The following is a 1,183-nucleotide window of genomic DNA, read 5'->3' on the forward strand; positions in this document are numbered from 1 at the left end:
ACGAGAAGAGCTTGGTCGAAAATGCAGTCATTATTTTCAGTCTATTCCTCATTGGGAATTTCGGACCAAACGCTAACCCAATTGGGAATTTCGGACCAAACCATCTAATGCAGTTCGAAAACTTCAATATCCTACCACAAATTTAATAAAATAGACAAAAATAAACAGATTTCACATGTTAGTTCAGAATAAAAGGGGGTATAAATGAAAAATATAAAAATAGTTAATATCATTCTATAGAGGGTACCATATACACCGGTTTTTAACTAGTAGAGGTTAATAGGGGTTTAAATACTTAGATAAGATGAATTTACTTAGATAAGAGTTAGTGGTTAGAAGGACCTAAGGTTAGGAAAAATATAGGAGAAGGATTACTAGGAGGTCGATAGGGGTTTAAATACCTAGACGAGATGAATTTGTTAGGATGAAAGTTAGCGGCTAGAAGGACTAGAGGTTAGGGAAAATATAGGAGAAGGATTAATAAGGGGGGGAAGCTACTTAATATATCCTACGCTAGGAATTATTTGTGTAAGGAAGATAGGATATTAGGTAAAGTTAGGATATGGTTTCTGACTAAAGTTAGAAACTAGGTAGAAGATAGGATATTAGATAAAGTTAGGATATAGTTTCTGACTAAGGTTAGAAACTATCTATAGGACTATTAGAAGCTATATAGATAAATTATTTAAATACTATACCTACTACCTATAACTTCTTATCCTAATTTTCTAATTAAGGTTAGTAATTATACTTCTATAGTGATTTACTATAGTTTTAAGAGGTTGGTATTATTTGTATATTTAATATCTGTATATTTAACTAGACTTCTTAGTAAGGCTTTCTAACTGTGGTTAGCTATTTTACTTATATAGGTAGTAATATCTACCTTATACTCTTCTACTATAAGTACTACTATACCTCCTAACTAGATTTTCTAACTATGGTTAGAAAGTATATCTAAACGAAACTTAGTATTCTAGGCTTTATATAGTTATTTTTTTATAAAAAAAAGAAGTACCCTACTATATACTTAATAGGTAAATGTGTAAAAGAAATTTAGTGTTTTAGGCTTTATATAGTCTTTTTTCGCGAAAAAAAGAAGTACCCCGCTATATACTTAATAGCTAAATGTGTAAAAGAAACTTAGTATTTTAGGCTTTATATAGTCTTTTTTCGCGAAAAA

The sequence above is a fragment of the Penicillium griseofulvum genome, assembly GCF_001561935.1.
Source record: "Penicillium griseofulvum strain PG3 chromosome Unknown contig_10, whole genome shotgun sequence".
In the NCBI taxonomy this organism is placed as follows: domain Eukaryota; kingdom Fungi; phylum Ascomycota; class Eurotiomycetes; order Eurotiales; family Aspergillaceae; genus Penicillium; species Penicillium griseofulvum.